General features: G+C 43.0%; 1 non-coding gene across 1 annotated transcript; it reads right to left on the bottom strand.

The window, feature by feature from the left end:
* Positions 1-17,447: 17,447 nt before the first annotated feature.
* On the bottom strand, positions 17,448-17,561 carry LOC128655121 (U5 spliceosomal RNA). The gene has a single exon (XR_008401674.1). It is a non-coding gene; the product is annotated as a U5 spliceosomal RNA (small nuclear RNA).
* Between the last annotated feature and the right edge of the window lie 679 nt (positions 17,562-18,240).

The following is an 18,240-nucleotide window of genomic DNA, read 5'->3' as shown; positions in this document are numbered from 1 at the left end:
TTCCAGCCTTGCATTGGTCTCCAAGCTGGCTTGGCTTGAGAAGTATTACCCTCTTGCTTAGAGGACGTAGCACTTTGGGCTGGTCCGTTTTTACGAAAGGGACGAAAATTAGGTCTATTTTTCGCCTTGAAAGGCCGATCCTGAGGAAGGGCGTGGCCCTTACCCCCAGTGATATCCGAGATAATCTCTTTCAAGTCAGGGCCAAACAGCGTTTTCCCCTTGAAAGGAATGTTTAGTAGCTTGTTCTTGGAAGACGCATCAGCCGACCAAGATTTCAACCAAAGCGCTCTGCGCGCCACAATAGCAAACCCAGAATTCTTAGCCGCTAACCTAGCCAATTGCAAAGTGGCGTCTAGGGTGAAAGAATTAGCCAACTTGAGAGCATTGATTCTGTCCATAATCTCCTCATAAGGAGGAGAATCACTATCGAGCGCCTTTATCAGCTCGTCAAACCAGAAACATGCGGCTGTAGTGACAGGGACAATGCATGAAATTGGTTGTAGAAGGTAACCCTGCTGAACAAACATCTTTTTAAGCAAACCTTCTAATTTTTTATCCATAGGATCTTTGAAAGCACAACTATCTTCTATGGGTATAGTGGTGCGTTTGTTTAAAGTAGAAACCGCTCCCTCGACCTTGGGGACTGTCTGCCATAAGTCCTTTCTGGGGTCGACCATAGGAAACAATTTTTTAAATATGGGGGGAGGGACGAAAGGAATACCAGGCCTTTCCCATTCTTTATTAACAATGTCCGCCACCCGCTTGGGTATAGGAAAAGCTTCTGGGAGCTCCGGCACCTCTAGGAACTTGTCCATTTTACATAGTTTCTCTGGGATGACCAACTTTTCACAATCATCCAGAGTGGATAATACCTCCTTAAGCAGAATGCGGAGATGTTCCAACTTAAATTTAAATGCAATTACATCAGGTTCAGCCTGTTGAGAAATGTTCCCTGAATCAGTAATTTCTCCCTCAGACAAAACCTCCCTGGCCCCCTCAGATTGGGTTAGGGGCCCTTCAGAGATATTAATATCAGCGTCGTCATGCTCTTCAGTAACTAAAACAGAGCAGCCACGCTTACGCTGACAAGGGTTCATTTTGGCTAAAATGTTTTTGACAGAATTATCCATTACAGCCGTTAATTGTTGCATAGTAAGGAGTATTGGCGCGCTAGATGTACTAGGGGCCTCCTGAGTGGGCAAGACTCGTGTAGACGAAGGAGGGAATGATGCAGTACCATGCTTACTCCCCTCACTTGAGGAATCATCTTGGGCATCATTGTCATTATCACATAAATCACATTTATTTAAATGAACAGGAATTCTGGCTTCCCCACATTCAGAACACAGTCTATCTGGTAGTTCAGACATGTTAAACAGGCATAAACTTGATAATAAAGTACAAAAGACGTTTTTAAAATAAAACCGTTACTGTCACTTTAAATTTTAAACTGAACACACTTTATTACTGCAATTGCGAAAAAACATGAAGGAATTGTACAAAATTCACCAAATTTTCACCACAGTGTCTTAAAGCCTTAAAAGTATTGCACACCAAATTTGGAAGCTTTAACCCTTAAAATAACGGAACCGGAGCCGTTTTAACACTTTAACCCCTTTACAGTCCCTGGTATCTGCTTTGCTGAGACCCAACCAAACCCAAAGGGGAATACGATACCAAATGACGCCTTCAGAAAGTCTTTTCTAAGTATCAGAGCTCCTCTCACATGCGACTGCATGCCATGCCTCTCAAAAACAAGTGCGCCACACCGGCGCGAAAATGAGGCTCTGCTTATGCTTTGGGAAAGCCCCAGAGAAATAAGGTGTCTAATACAGTGCCTGCCGATATTATAATATTAATATACCCAGATAAAATGATTCCTCAAGGCTAAATATGTTTTAAAATTGAATCGATTTAGCCCAGAAAAGTCTACAATCTTAATAAGCCCTTGTGAAGCCCTTATTTACCATCGTAATAAAAATGGCTTACCGGATCCCATAGGGGAAAAATGACAGCTTCCAGCATTACATCGTCTTGTTAGAATGTGTCATACCTCAAGCAGCAAGAGACTGCACACTGTTCCCCCAACTGAAGTTAATTGCTCTCAACAGTCCTGTGTGGAACAGCCATGGATTTTAGTTACGGTGCAAAAATCATTTTCCTCATACAAACAGAAATCTTCATCTCTTTTCTGTTTCTGAGTAAATAGTACATACCAGCACTATTTTAAAATAACAAACTCTTGATTGAATAATAAAAACTACAGTTAAACACTAAAAAACTCTAAGCCATCTCCGTGGAGATGTTGCCTGTACAACGGCAAAGAGAATGACTGGGGTAGGCGGAGCCTAGGAGGGATCATGTGACCAGCTTTGCTGGGCTCTTTGCCATTTCCTGTTGGGGAAGAGAATATCCCACAAGTAAGGATGACGCCGTGGACCGGACACACCTATGTTGGAGAAATCTAGCCAGCCATGTGGAAAAAACTGGGCCCCAATAAAGTTTTATCACCAATATGTATAAAAAAACGTTTAAACACTTCCAGCAAACGTTATCTTATTTTCAGTAATGTGAGAAAGTAATAAGAATATTACCTTTTACAGCAAGCATGATACTAGTCGTTATTAAATCACTGTAATCAGGCTTACCTTAAATAAATCCGGTATTAACAGCATTTTCTAGCATATTCATTTCTCTAGAAAAAACATAATTTATGCTTACCTGATAAATTTATTTCTCTTGTAGTGTATCCAGTCCACGGATCATCCATTACTTGTGGGATATTCTCCTTCCCAACAGGAAGTTGCAAGAGGATCACCCACAGCAGAGCTGCTATATAGCTCCTCCCCTAACTGTCATATCCAGTCATTCGACCGAAAACAAACAGAGAAAGGAGAAACCATAGGGTGCAGTGGTGACTGTAGTTTAATTAAAATTTAGACCTGCCTTAAAAGGACAGGGCGGGCCATGGACTGGATACACTACAAGAGAAATAAATTTATCAGGTAAGCATAAATTATGTTTTCTCTTGTTAAGTGTATCCAGTCCACGGATCATCCATTACTTGTGGGATACCAATACCAAAGCTAAAGTACACGGATGATGGGTGGGACAAGGCAGGATTAAGCAGAAGGAACCACTGCCCGAAGAACCTTTCTCCCAAAAACAGCCTCCGAAGAAGCAAAAGTATCAAATTTGTAAAATTTTGAAAAAGTGTGAAGCGAAGACCAAGTCGCAGCCTTGCAAATCTGTTCAACAGAGGCCTCATTTTTGAAGGCCCATGTGGAAGCCACAGCTCTTGTAGAATGAGCTGTAATCCTTTCAGGGAGCTGCTGTCCAGCAGTCTCATAGGTTAGGCGTATTACGCTCCGAAGCCAAAAGGACAGAGAGGTTGCCGAAGCTTTTTGACCTCTCCTCTGTCCAGAGTAAACGACAAACAGGGAAGATGTTTGACGAAAATCCTTAGTAGCTTGAAAGTAAAACTTCAAGGCACGGACTACGTCCAGATTATGTAAAAGACGTTCCTTCTTTGAAGAAGGATTAGGACACAATGATGGAACAACAATCTCTTGATTGATATTCTTGTTAGAAACCACCTTAGGTAAAAACCCAGGTTTGGTACGCAGAACTACCTTATCTGCATGAAAAATCAGATAAGGAGAATCACATTGTAAGGCAGATAGCTCAGAGACTCTCCGAGCCGGGGAAATAGCCATCAAAAAAAATAATTTATGCTTACCTGATAAATTTATTTCTCTTGTAGTGTGTTCAGTCCACGGGTCATCCATTACTTATGGGATATATTCTCCTTCCCAACAGGAAGTTGCAAGAGGATCACCCAAGCAGAGCTGCTATATAGCTCCTCCCCTCACATGTCATATCCAGTCATTCGACCGAAACAAGACGAGAAAGGAGAAACTATAGGGTGCAGTGGTGACTGGAGTTATAATTTAAAATTTAGAACCTGCCTCAAAAAGACAGGGCGGGCCGTGGACTGAACACACTACAAGAGAAATAAATTTATCATCAGGTAAGCATAAATTATGTTTTCTATTGTTAAGTGTGTTCAGTCCACGGGTCATCCATTACTTATGGGATACCAATACCAAAGCTAAAGTACACGGATGAAGGGAGGGACAAGGCAGGAACATTAAACAGAAGGAACCACTGCCTGTAGAACCTTTCTCCCAAAAACAGCCTCCGAAGAAGCAAAAGTGTCAAATTTGTAAAATTTGGAAATAGTATGAAGTGAAGACCAAGTTGCAGCCTTGCAAATCTGTTCAACAGAGGCCTCATTTTTAAAGGCCCAAGTGGAAGCCACAGCTATAGTGGAATGAGCTGTAATTCTTTCAGGAGGCTGCTGTCCAGCAGTCTCATAGGCTAAACGTATTATGCTACGAAGCCAAAAAGAGAGAGAGGTAGCCGAAGCCCTTTGACCTCTCCTCTGTCCAGAGTAAACGGCAAACAGGGAAGAAGTTTGTCAAAAATCTTTAGTTGCCTGTAAGTAGAACTTCAGGGCACGGACCACGTCTACATTATGCAAAAGACGTTCCTTCTTTGAAGAAGGATTAGGACACAATGATGGAACAACAACCTTAGGCAAAAATCCAGGTTTAGTACGCAGGACTACCTTGTCTGAATGAAAGATCAGATAAGGAGAATCACAATGTAAGGCAGATAACTCCGAGACTCTTCGAGCCAAGGAAATAGCCATCAAAAACAGAACTTTCCAAGATAAAAGCTTAATATCAATGGAATGAAGGGGTTCAAACGGAACACCCTGAAGAAATTTAAGAACCAAGTTTAAGCTCCACGGAGGAGCAACAGCCTTAAACACAGGCTTAATCGTAGCCAAAGCCTGACAAAAAGCCTGGACGTCTGGATTCCCTGCCAGACGCTTGTGTAAAAGAATAGACAGAGCAGAAATCTGTCCCTTTAGTGAACTAGCGGATAAGCCCTTTTCTAAACCCTCTTGTAGAAAAGACAATATCCTAGGAATCCTAACCTTACTCCATGAGTAACTCTTGGATTCACACCAATATAAATATTTACGCCATATCTTATGGTAAATTTTTCTGGTAACAGGTTTCCGAGCCTGTATCAATGTATGAATAACCGAATCCGAAAACCCACGCTTTGATAGAATCAAGCGTTCAATCTCCAAGCAGTCAGCCTCAGAGAAATTAGGTTTGGATGGTTGAAAGGACCCTGAATTAGAAGGTCCTGCCTCAGAGGTAGAAACCATGGTGGACAGGACGACATGTCCACTAGGTCTGCATACCAGGTCCTGCGTGGCCACGCAGGCGCTATCAGAATCACTGATGCTCTCTCCTGTTTGATCCTGGCAATCAGTTGAGGTAGCAACGGAAAAGGTGGAAACACATAAGCTATGTTGAAAACCAAAGGGGCTGCAAGTGCATCTACCAGCACCGCTCCTGGGTCCCTGGACCTGGATCCGTAACGAGGAAGCTTGGCGTTCTGGCGAGATGCCATAAGATCCAGATCCGGTTTGCCCAAACGACAAATCAGTTGAGCAAATACCTCCGGGTGTAGTTCCCACTCCCCCGGATGAAAAGTCTGGCGACTTAGAAAATCCGCTTCCCAGTTCTCCACACCTGGGATGTAGATCGCTGACAGGTGGCAAGAGTGTGACTCTGCCCAGCGAATTATCTTCGAAACTTCCAACATCGCTAGGGAACTCCTGGTTCCCCCTTGATGATTGATGTAAGCCACAGTCGTGATGTTGTCCGACTGAAACCTGATGAACCTCAGTGTTGCTAACTGAGGCCAAGCTAGAAGAGCATTGAATATTGCTCTTAATTCTAGAATGTTGATTGGTAGGAGTTTCTCCTCCTGAGTCCACGATCCCTGAGCCTTCAGGGAGTTCCAGACTGCTCCCCAGCCTAGAAGGCTGGCATCTGTTGTTACAATCGTCCAATCTGGTCTGCGAAAGGTCATTCCTTTGGACAGATGAACCCGTGACAACCACCAGAGAAGAGAATCTCTGGTCTCCTGGTCCAGATTTAGCAAAGGGGACAGATCTGAGTAATCCCCGTTCCACTGACTTAGCATGCATAGTTGCAGCGGTCTGAGATGCAGTCGCGCAAATGGCACTATGTCCATTGCCGCGACCATCAAGCCGATAACTTCCATACACTGAGCTACTGATGGGCTTGGAATGGAGTGAAGGGCACGGCAAGCATTGAGAATCTTTGATAACCTGGACTCCGTCAGGTAAATCTTCATCTCTACAGAATCTATAAGAGTCCCTAGAAAAGGAACCCTTGTGAGCGGTAACAGAGAACTCTTTTCCACGTTCACTTTCCACCCATGTGACCTCAGAAATGCTAGAACTATCTCTGTATGAGACTTTGCATTTTGAAAATTTGACGCTTGAATCAGAATGTCGTCTAGGTACGGAGCCACCGCTATGCCTCGTGGTCTTAGTACCGCCAGAAGTGAGCCCAGAACCTTTGTAAAAATTCTCGGGACCGTAGCTAACCCGAAGGGAAGAGCTACAAACTGGTTATGCCTGTCTAGAAAGGCAAATCTTAGGTACCGAAAATGATCTTTGTGAATTGGTATGTGAAGGTAGGCATCCTTTAAGTCCACTGTGGTCATATATTGACCCTCTTGAATCATGGGCAGGATGGTCCGAATGGTTTCCATCTTGAACGATGGAACCCTTAGGAATTTGTTTAAGATTTTTAAGTCTAAGATTTGTCTGAAGGTTCCCTCTTTTTTGGGAACCACAAATAGATTTGAGTAAAACCCTTGTCCTCGTTCCGTTCGCGGAACTGGGTGGATCACTCCCATCACTAAGAGGTCTTGTACACATTGTAGAAATGCCTCTTTCTTTACTAGGTTTGTTGATAACCTTGACAGATGAAACCTCCCTTGTGGAGGAGAAGTTTTGAAATCCAGAAGGTATCCCTGAGATATAATCTCCAACGTCCAGGGATCCTGTACATCTCTTGCCAAGGCCTGGGCGAAGAGAGAAAGTCTGCCCCCCACTAGATCCGTCTCCGGAGAGGGGGCCTTGTCTTCATGCTGTCTTAAGGGCGGAAGTAGGCTTTCTGGCCTGCTTGCCCTTGTTCCATGACTGGTTGCCTTTCCAACCCTGTCTGTAACGAGCAGTAGTTCCTTCCTGTTTTGGAGCGGAGGAAGTTGATGCTGCTCCTGCCTTGAAGTTACGAAAGGCACGAAAATTAGACTGTTTGGCCTTTGATTTGGCCCTGTCCTGAGGAAGGGTGTGGCCCTTACTTCCCGTAATGTCAGCAATAATTTCCTTCAAGCCGGGCCCGAATAAGGTCTGCCCTTTGAAAAGAATGTTAAGTAGTTTAGACTTAGAAGTTACATCTGCTGACCAGGATTTAAGCCATAGCGCCCTGCGCGCCTGTATGGCGAATCCGGAATTTTTAGCCGTAAGTTTGGTTAAATGCACTACGGCATCCGAAACAAACGCATTAGCCAGTTTAAGCGTTCTAACTTTGCTCAAAGTCTCATCCAATGGTGCTGTGCGAATCGCCTCTTCCAGAGACTCAAACCAGAATGCCGCTGCAGCCGTGACAGGTGCAATGCATGCAAGAGGCTGCAATATAAAACCTTGTTGAACAAACATTTTCTTAAGGTAACCCTCTAATTTTTTATCCATTGGATCTGAGAAAGCACAGCTATCCTCCACCGGGATAGTGGTACGTTTAGCTAAAGTAGAAACTGCTCCCTCCACCTTAGGGACCGTCTGCCATAAGTCTCGTGTGGTGGCGTCTATAGGGAACATTTTTCTAAATATCGGAGGAGGGGAAAAGGGCACACCGGGTCTATCCCACTACTTACTAATAATTTCTGTAAGCCTTTTTGGTATAGGAAAAATGTCAGTACACACCGGTACCGCATAGTATCTATCCAACCTACATAATTTCTCTGGGATTGCCACCGTGTCGCAATCATTCAGAGCCGCTAACACCTCCCCTAGTAACACGCGGAGGTTCTCAAGCATAAATTTAAAATTTGAAATTTCTGAATCCGGTCTCCCCGGATCAGAACCGTCACCGACAGAATGAAGCTCACCGTCCTCATGTTCTGCAAATTGTGACGCAGTATCAGACATGGCTCTCGTGTCATCAGCGCGCTCTGTCCTTAACCCAGAGCTATCGCGCTTGCCTCTTAATTCGGGCATATTGTATAATACTTCTTTCATAACATTAGCCATATCATGTAAAGTGATTTGTAAGGGCCTTGATGTACTTGGCGCCTCAATCTTACGCACCCCCCGAGCGGGAGATGCAGGTACTGACACGTGAGGAGAGTTGGACGGCATAACTTCCCCCTCGTTGTCTGGTGATAATTTCTTTATCGGTACAGATTGACTTTTATTCAAAGTAATATCAATACAATTGGTACACATATTTCTATTGGGCTCCACATCGGCTTTTGAACATAATGAACAAGCAGATTCCTCTGTATCAGACATGTTTAAACAGACTAGCAATGAAACTAGCAAGCTTGGAAATCACTTTCAATAAGTTTACAAGCAATATAAAAAACGCTGCAGCGCTTTTAAAAACACAGTTGAATAACAAAGAAATGTATTAATTAGCAGAGGATTGCACCCATTAGCAAAAGGATGATTAACCCCTCAATACCCAAAAACGGATATCAAATTAAGATTTAACGCTTTTATCACAGTCAAACACACTGTCACAGATCTGCTGTGACTGATTACCTCCCTCAAAAACGAATTTTGAAGACCCCTGAGCTCTCTAGAGACGTCCTGGATCAAGGAGGAAGAAACAGGAAGACTGTGCTAGAATTTTAACTGCGCAACAAGGCGCAAAAACAAGGTCCCTCCCACTCATATTACAACAGTGGGAGACCTGATATAACGGTTTCTATGCAGAAAATACGTTAGCCATGTGGAAAAAAATCATGCCCAAAAAGATTTATCACCAAAGTACCTTACAAAACGAATAACATGCCAGTAAACGTTTTAAAAACAACATTTTGAATGTCATGCAAAGTTATCACTAAGCCTGCTACCAGTCGCTTCCACTGCAGATAAGGCTTAAACATTATTTCAGTATTAACAGTATTTTCTCAGTCAAATTCTAGTCCCTAGAAAATAACTCAACTGCGCATACATTTATCAGCCTGATACCAGTCGCTACTACTGCATTTAAGGCTATACTTACATCATATGGGTAACAGCAGTATTTTCTTAGTCAATTCCATTCCCAGAAAATAATGTACTGCACATACCTCTTTTGCGGGGGACCCCGCATGCTATTCCCCTCTTTCTGAAGTTACCCTACTCCTCAGAATGTCGAGAACAGCCAGCGGATCTTAGTTACGTCTGCTAAGATCACAGAAAAACGCAGGCAGATTCTTCTCCAAATACTGCCTGAGATACAAAAAACGGCACACTCCGGTGTCATTTTAAAATAAACTTTTGATTGAAGAATAATTAAGTAAAAACTCCAACTCCTCTCGCGACCTCCTTCTTTGTTGAGGGTTGCAAGAGAATGACTGGATATGACATGTGAGGGGAGGAGCTATATAGCAGCTCTGCTTGGGTGATCCTCTTGCAACTTCCTGTTGGGAAGGAGAATATATCCCATAAGTAATGGATGACCCGTGGACTGAACACACTTAACAAGAGAAACAGAACTTTCCAAGATAAAAGTTTAATATCAATGGAATGAAGGGGTTCAAACGGAACTCCTTGAAGAACTTTAAGAACCAAGTTTAAGCTCCACGGAGGAGCAACAGGTTTAAACACAGGCTTAATTCTAACCAAAGCCTGGCAAAATGCCTGAACGTCTGGAACCTCTGCCAGACGATTGTGCAAAAGAATAGACAGAGCAGAAATCTGTCCCTTTAAGGAACTAGCTGATAATCCTTTGTCCAAGCCCTATTGGAGAAAAGACAATATTCTAGGAATCCTAACCTTACTCCATGAGTAATTCTTGGATTCACACCAATAAGGATATTTACTCCATATCTTGTGGTAGATTTTCCTGGTAACAGGCTTTCGTGCCTGTATTAAGGTATCAATGACTGACTCGGAGAAGCCACGCTTTGATAGAATCAAGCGTTCAATCTCCATGCAGTCAGTCTCAGAGAAATTAGATTTGGATGATTGAAAGGACCTTGTATTAGAAGGTCCTGTCTTAGAGGCAGAGTCCATGGTGGAAAGGATGACATGTCCACTAGGTCTGCATACCAAGTCCTGCGTGGCCACGCAGGTGCTATCAGAATCACCGATGCTCTCTCCTGTTTGATTTTGGCAATCAGTCGAGGGAGCAGAGGAAACGGTGGAAACACATAAGCCAGGTTGAAGAACCAAGGCGCTGCTAGAGCATCTATCAGCGTCGCTTCTGGGTCCCTGGACCTGGATCCGTAACAAGGGGGCTTGGCGTTCTGGCGAGACGCCATGAGATCCAACTCTGGTTTGCCCCAACGATGAATCAATTGAGCAAACACCTCCGGATGGAGTTCCCACTCCCCCGGATGGAAAGTCTGACGACTTAGAAAATCCGCCTCCCAGTTCTCCACGCCTGGGATATGGATTGCTGACAGGTGGCAAGAGTGGGACTCTGCCCAGCGAATTATTTTTGAGACTTCTAACATCGCTAGGGAACTCCTGGTTCCCCCTTGATGGTTGATGTAAGCCACAGTCGTGATGTTGTCCGACTGAAATCTGGTGAACCTCAGTGTTGCTAACTGAGGCCAAGCCAGAAGAGCATTGAATATCGCTCTTAACTCCAGAATACTTATTGGAAGGAGTTTCTCCTCCTGAGTCCACAATCCCTGTGCCTTCAGGGAGTTCCAGACTGCACCCCAACCTAGAAGGCTGGCATCTGTTGTTACAATTGTCATATCTGGCCTGCGAAAGGTCATACCCTTGGACAGGTGGACCCGAGACAACCACCAGAGAAGAGAATCTCTGGTCTCTTGATCCAGATTTAGCAGAGGGGACAAATCTGTGTAATCCCCATTCCACTGACTCAGCATGCACAAGTGCAGCGGTCTGAGATGTAGGCGCGCAAATGGCACTATGTCCATTGCCGCTACCATTAAGCCGATTACCTCCATACACTGAGCCACCGAAGGGTGCAGAATGGAGTGAAGAACACGGCAAGCATTTAGAAGTTTTGATAACCTGGACTCCGTCAGGTAAATTTTCATTTCTACAGAATCTATAAGAGTCCCTAAGAAGGAGACTCTTGTGAGTGGGGATAGAGAACTCTTTTCCTCGTTCACTTTCCACCCGTGCGACCTCAGAAATGCCAGAACTCTCTCTGTATGAGACTTGGCAACTTGAAAGTTTGACGCCTGTATCAGGATGTCGTCTAGATACGGAGCTACCGCTATGCCTCGCGGTCTTAGAACCGCCAGAAGTGAGTCCAGAACCTTTGTAAAGATTCTCGGGGCTGTAGCCAACCCGAAGGGAAGAGCTACAAATTGGTAATGCCTGTCTAGAAAGGCAAACCTTAGAAACCGATGATGGTCTTTGTGAATCGGTATGTGAAGGTAGGCATCCTTTAGGTCCACTGTGGTCATGTACTGACCCTCTTGGATCATGGGTAGGATGGTCTGAATAGTTTCCATTTTGAAAGATGGAACTCTGAGGAATTTGTTTAAGATCTTTAGATCCAAAATTGGTCTGAAGGTTCCCTCTTTTTTGGGAACCACAGATTTGAATAAAAACCCTGTCCTTGTTCCGTCCGCGGAACTGGATGGATCACTCCCATAATTAGGAGGTCTTGCACACAGCGTAGGAATGCCTCTTTCTTTATCTGATTTGCAGATAGCCTTGAAAGATGAAATCTCCCTTGTGGAGGGGAAGCTTTGAAGTCCAGAAGATATCCTTGAGATATGATCTTGAACATCTCTTGCCCATGCCTGGGCGAAGAGAGAAAGTCTGCCCCCTACTAGATCCGTCGCCGGATAGGGGGCCGTTCCTTCATGCTGTCTTAGAGGCAGCAGCAGGCTTTCTGGCCTGCTTGCCTTTGTTCCAGGACTGGTTAGGTTTCCAGGCCTGCTTAGATTGAGCAAAAGTTCCCTCTTGCTTTGAAGCGGAGGAAGTTGATGCTGCACCTGCCTTGAAATTTCGAAAGGCACGAAAATTAGACTGTTTGGCCTTTGCTTTGGCCCTGTCCTGAGGAAGGGTATGACCCTTACCTCCAGTAATGTCAGCAATAATTTCCTTCAAACCAGGCCCGAATAAGGTCTGCCCCTTGAAAGGAATGTTGAGTAATTTAGACTTCGAAGTCACGTCAGCTGACCAGGATTTAAGCCATAGCGCCCTACGCGCCTGGATGGCGAATCCGGAATTCTTAGCCGTTAGTTTAGTCAAATGAACAATGGCATCATAAACAAATGAGTTAGCTAGCTTAAGTGTTCTAAGCTTGTCAATAATTTCAATCAATGGAGCTGTATGGATGGCCTCTTCCAGGGCCTCAAACCAGAATGCCGCCGCGGCCGTGACAGGCGCTATGCATGCAAGGGGCTGTAAAATAAAACCTTGTTGAATAAACATTTTCTTAAGGTAACCCTCCAATTATTTTATCCATTGGATCTGAAAAAGCACAACTGTCCTCAACCGGGATAGTGGTACGCTTTGCTAAAGTAGAAACTGCTCCCTCCACCTTAGGGACCGTCTGCCATAAGTCCCGTGTAGTGGCGTCTATTGGAAACATTTTTCTAAATATAGGAGGTGGGGAAAAAGGCACACCCGGTCTATCCCACTCCTTGCTAATAATTTCTGTAAGCCTTTTAGGTATAGGAAAAACATCAGTATACACCGGCACCGCATAGTATTTATCCAGCCTACACAATTTCTCTGGTACTGCAACTGTGTTACAGTCATTCAGAGCAGCTAATACCTCCCCAAGCAATACACGGAGGTTCTCAAGCTTAAATTTAAAATTAGAAATCTCTGAATCAGGTTTCCCCGAATCAGAGACGTCACCCACAGACTGAAGCGGGAGGCGAAGGGTCTGACACGTGGGTAGAGTTAGTCGGCATAACTTCCCCCACGTCAGAATCTTCTGGTGATATTTCTTTTATAGTTAAAGACTGATCTTTACTGTTTAAGGTGAAATCAATACATTTAGTACACATTCTCCTATGGGGCTCCACCATGGCTTTCAAAAATAATGAACAAGTTGTTTCCTCTGTGTCAGACATGTTTAAACAGACTAGCAATGAGACTAGCAAGCTTGGAAAACACTTTAAACAAGTTTACAAGCAATATAAAAAACGTTACTGCACCTTTAAGAAACACAAATTTTTGCCAAAATTTGAAATAACAGTGAAAAAAGGCAATTACACTAACAAAATTTTTACAGTGTATGTAACAAGTTAGCAGAGCATTGCACCCACTTGCAAATGGATGATTAACCCCTTAATATCAAACACAGAATAATAACTGACAAAAACGTTTTTTTTTTGTTGTTGTTTTTTTAAATAGTCACAACAACTGCCACAGCTCTACTGTGGCTTGTTACCTCCCTCAAAAACGACTTTGAAGCCTTTTGAGCCCTCCAGAGATATCCTGGATCATGCAGGAAGAAGCTGGATGTCTGTGTCTGTAATTTTTGCGGCACAAAAAAACCCCTCCCACTCATATTACAACAGTGGAAAGTCAGGAAACTGTTACTAGGCAGAATTCAAGCCAGCCATGTGGAAAAAAACTAGGCCCCAATAAGTTTTATCACCAAACATATATAAAAACGATTAAACATGCCAGCAAACGTTTAATATTACATTTTTATAAGAGTATGCATCTCAATTAATAAGCCTGATACCAGTAGCTCTCACTGCATTTAAGGCTTTACTTACATTAGTTCAGTATCAGCAGCATTTTCTAGCAAATTCCATCCCTAGAAATATATTAACTGCACATACCTTATTGCAGGATAACCTGCACGCCATTCCCTCTCTGAAGTTACCTCACTCCTCAGAATATGTGAGAACAGCCATGGATCTTAGTTACTTCTGCTAAGATCATAGAAAACGCAGGCAGATTCTTCTTCTAAATACTGCCTGAGATAAACAGTACACTCCGGTACCATTTAAAAATAACAAACTTTTGATTGAAGAATAAACTAAGTATAAAACACCACACTCCTCTTACGACCTCCATCTTGGTTGAGGCTTGCAAGAGAATGACTGGATAAGAGCCTCTGAGAAAGCCGTGCTAACGGCGAAATGTACATCAGGCCTTGTCTGTGTGCATGAGCCTTGCTAATTTGTGTTTACCTGGAACTTTTCTAAGCTTATATTGATGTGGCAATTGCCTTCCTTAATCAGTCATTTATAAACCGTTTCCTCTCCTGCTCTAGGTACCAGTATTGCTCAGATTAGGTAATGTTGTTGGGGTCAATCCCCTTTTTAGATTAGCTTTAGAGCAATCCGTGTATTCTCTGAGCCCTGAGGGTTACGGTGTATTTGAACTATTACCCAGGGAAGTAATTCTGTTTTTGAAGTCTCACACACAGAGTCCTGATCTGTTTCTTAATCTAAGTTTTAAATGTATGTCTCACATATTTATGTTATACATTTGGTACTATTTACCAACCTTTTTTATTTTATCCTATCATTAGTAAAAGTTACGTTTTAATAACCAGTTCTGGACACAATCCGGTTTTCAATGCATACTGTTACTATATAGTGTTTTGTGAGTGCTGGGTACTGTCAAACTTCTCTCTCTTTTTTGTACCTGATTCCAACCAGGGCCTGAGCAAAAGCTTGAACATCTGGCAAATCAGCCAGGTGTTTGCGCAAAAGAATAGACAGTGCAGATATCTGACTCTTCAGATTCCTGACTGACAACCCTTTCTCCAGAACATCCTGAAGAAAGGATAATATACTGGGAATCCTCACCCGGCTCCAGGAGAAACCCGTATTTGCAGTACCTAATGGTAAATCCTGAGAGTAACAGGTTTACGAGCCTGAATCATGGTATCAATAACCGCCTCAGAAAAAAAACACGTCTAGACAAAACTAGGCGTTCAATCTCCAAGAAGTCAGCTTCAGAGAATCCAGATTTGGATGAAGGAATGGACCCTGAAGTAGAAGGTCCTTCCTCAGAGGAAACCTCCAAGGTGGAATAGATGACATCCTTACCAGATCCGCAAACCAGATTCTGCGAAGCTAGACTGGAGCTATAAGAATCATAGACGACCTCTCTTGTTTTATACGAGCAAATACTCGAGGAAGGAGAGCAAACAGGGTGGAACAGGTACGCCAGACAGAAGATCCAAGTCACCGCCAAAGCGTCTATAAGAGCGGCTTGTGGATCACTTGATCTAGAACCATACTTTGAAAGCTTGGCGTTGTCATGTTTGAGGTCTTGTCTGTTTGTCTGTTCCTTCAAATTTGAACCTTTATAAGGCTCCTCCTAACTAAATCCTGTGCTCTGTAATTTGATCCTTATGCTGAATTTCTTGGCTTGTGCTGAAGCTATCTACATGCTCTCCGGATCTCTACCTGAGCCTACTCACAGGAACAGACCAAAAGCTATTTCCTGCTACTTTGTGTTATTTCTTATGCTTGCTACAAATACCTTTGTCTCCTCAGCATTTACCTAAGCTTATACGCTTACCGCTCACAGATTCTGCTCTTCAGAATTCCTCTGCCGTGCCTGTCAGCAGCTCCTCTGATACACTCACAGCCTGCACTTCCTGTTTGGCGATACCGGAATCCAGGTCTAGCTGAATCTTTCACCAGACCACAGGATTAAAGGTATTGAATTTTCCTTTGGCATTATCATTTTGAAAGTGTTCTCTGGACTTATCAGGTATTATCGCAATATGATATCTTTTATGCTGTGAACTGAACTATCTTTGTTTTCATTGTGCCTATGTACATACACCTCAGGAAAAGCTGCATTTATGTGACACTATCTTCAGTGATACTCCTACAAGTAAACTGACTTATTAACTTAAGAATAACTAAAGATAGCCTAGTTAATCTTTAGTAATATATGCAAGTTTCATTTTTTGTCTCACTCTTGCCTGTTAAACCACAAATCAGGCACTAAAATCCTTTTCTCCTCTGTTCAGCAAGTATTGGATTCAGCTCTCACTAATTGAGCTAATCCTTTTTGTAGAGTTGAGAATTCCTTTTTTAACCCATACTGGGCCCTCAGTCTAGGATCAGAATAGGGGATTGTGACTTAACAGCCCCGATATTTGTGAGACCTAACCAATTCCCTGTATTGATTCTTACAGGCGTTTAGACGAGATGCCATCAGATCCAACTCTGGAACCCCCCACATGAGAGTTGTTGTAAAAAAACTCTGGGTGGAGAGCCCACTCCGCGGGATGAAAGATCTGCCTGCACAAAAAAGCCACTTTACAGTTGTCCACTCCTGGGATGTGGAAGGCAGAGGAGAGACAATCGTGAGACTCCGTCCACTGTAGAGTAGCTAAGGAACTCTGATCCTCCCTGGAGCTTAAAAGGACACTGAACCTATTTTTTTTCTATCGTGATTCAGATAGAGCATGCAATTTTAAGCAACTTTCTAATTTACTCCTATTATCAAATTCTTTTCATTCTCTCTGTATCATTATTTGAAATGCAAGAATGTAAGTTTAGATGCCGGCCCATTTTTGGTGAACACACTGTTGTTCTTGCTGATTGGTGGGTAAATTCCCCTACCAATAAACAAGTGCTTTCCATTGTCCTGAACCAAAAAAATAGCTTAGATGCCTTTTTCAAATAAAGAAAGCAAGAGAACGAAGAAAAATTGATAATAGGAGTAAATTAGAAAGTTGTTAAAAATTGCATGCTCTATCTGAATCACTAAAAAAATTTGGGTTCAGTGTCCCTTTAATGTATTCCACCGAAGAGATAATGCCCAATTGAAATCTGATAAACCAGACTAAAGCTAGTTGAGGCCAGGCTATCAAGGCATTGTAAATTGCTCTCAACTCTAAGAGATAATGGGAAGAGAGGACTCCAAAGACCCAGAGCTTTAGAGAACCCCAAACTGCTGAAAGGCTGGTGTCTGTGGTCCCAATCACCCAGGTTGGTCTAAGGAAGCATGTACCCTGAGACAGATGACCTTCGAAATCCACCAAGTAAGAGAATTTCTTGTTAGTGAATGCAGAGATATCCTCTGCGATAGATACGAGAAGTCTCTGGTCCACAGTCTGAGCATGTATAACTGTAAGAGTATCAGATGGAACCGAGTCCAAGGAAAAATGTCAATGGAAGCAACCATCAGACCAAATACTTTCATACACTAAACCACTGATGGACGAATAGAGGACTGAAGAAAAAAGCAATAAACCAGAAAATTTTAATTTTTTGACATCTGTCAGAAAAATCTTCATAGAAGGAGAATCTATCTTCATCCACAAAAAGCATGGCATGAATTACACTGGAGTCTCCCTTGCTAGGCCTTACCTGGGAATGAACCCAGGACTCCATCTTTTAGTTCTACAGAATAGAACCTTTAAAAATTTGCAAAAACTCATGGTTCTCCTCTCCACAGATATCTTTAGAAAAAGACAAAAAGATTTTTACGATCTGAAGAGAGACCAGAGAATATTACCAAAGACCAAGGATGACCAAAGGGACAAATCCTTTGAAAAAAACAACCCAAAGGTTAAACAAAATCTCCATGTCCCACTGGAGATATGGATTTAAATGGTCCACTTTAAAGTCAGAAAATAATCTAGATAAAAGGAACCTCTCTATAAAAGATAAATAGCATCTTTTCAGAAAGGATAACAAACCCGCCGTGACATGGGTTTACGCAAACAATCAGAGAATCTGTAAAACATGTTCAAGATAGAGAACTAGACAAAATATTACAATTACTCACTGGTAATAGTAATAAGCTACAGAATTCAAGAAGAATCCTTAAGCATACCGTACCTGGAGTTCCCAAGTGGTCCCCATTCAGGAACTGACCAGGCCCTGCTTAGCTTCCAAGATCAGATGTGATCAGGTGTCTTCAGGGCAGAGTGTCGGTAGACAGCAAGAAATTCTCCTAAATATAAGAAATAGATAGAGCCAAACAGACAGGGTGATATAAACTGCTTCTTGCTCCAGGACTGAGCCGGCTTCCATGAGCTCTTGGTTTGCTCAGGCTTAGCGGAGGACTGCTGACATGGGCTTTATCAAAATGAAAAGAACGAAAATTGTCCCTTAGACTTGGTCAAATTCTCTTGCAAGAAGGGCACCCTTGCCCCCTGTGATCGTGGAGATAACTGAGTTCAAGCC

The sequence above is a fragment of the Bombina bombina genome, chromosome 3 (assembly GCF_027579735.1).
Source record: "Bombina bombina isolate aBomBom1 chromosome 3, aBomBom1.pri, whole genome shotgun sequence".
Taxonomy (NCBI): Eukaryota; Metazoa; Chordata; class Amphibia; order Anura; family Bombinatoridae; genus Bombina; species Bombina bombina.
Note: the sequence above shows the minus strand (reverse complement) of the source record. Positions and strands in the feature narration are given on the sequence as shown.